Genomic DNA, 713 nt, shown 5'->3' with positions numbered 1-713 from the left:
GACAGTTGTGTATATTTGCTGTAGTTTGATGGCTCTGCATTGATTACTAATCAGCGCCGTGTGTACGGGTAATCTGGTTCCAGTCCAAAATGTTCCATCTGTGTACATTAGTGACAAAGACTCCCCCCATGCAGTGGGGCTCGGTCTGTTATAACTCTTCCGCGTAATATATTTGCCCCACGTTTTTGCGACTGCGAGTGCGAGTGCAACGCGCATGGGGACCGACATGCTGATGGCTCGGTATCGGACGCCGTACAGTGAGCAACGCGATCGCGTCTCTCGCTCGTAAGTGGTACAGGTCGCGGCTCATGTATACGGACAGCGGGAATGTCGCATATTGGAAATAACTCTTCATGAAACGCAAGTTATAGGGGTGGATTGCACTTTACGAGTGCGGGAAACGTCCGCCGTTCATCCGCTGGAGGTGCGAGTTTGGCGGTTGGGGTGGTGCACGAACGGGTGCGGGTGGCGTCATTGCCGGTCCACGGCTTCGTGCGGCAGAGCCACTGGAGATTGGGTGCTATGGTCGACAGAGGCTGCAGCCTTTGTGGGTGGCGTCGAAAGGCGGCCACTGTGGCGCCATCGCTGTCTTAGTCGGCTTGGCGTCTCATAGATGGCGGTAGCGTCGTTGCAGGAGGTCATGTTGCGGGAGACCTACAGATGGCGGTATGTTTTGTGGTGCGGACGTAGTGTTGTCAGATGCGCATAGATGG

The sequence above is a fragment of the Schistocerca piceifrons genome, unplaced genomic scaffold, assembly GCF_021461385.2.
Source record: "Schistocerca piceifrons isolate TAMUIC-IGC-003096 unplaced genomic scaffold, iqSchPice1.1 HiC_scaffold_603, whole genome shotgun sequence".
Taxonomy (NCBI): domain Eukaryota; kingdom Metazoa; phylum Arthropoda; class Insecta; order Orthoptera; family Acrididae; genus Schistocerca; species Schistocerca piceifrons.
The sequence above is the reverse complement of the archived record's forward strand: the minus strand, read 5'-3'. Positions refer to the sequence as shown.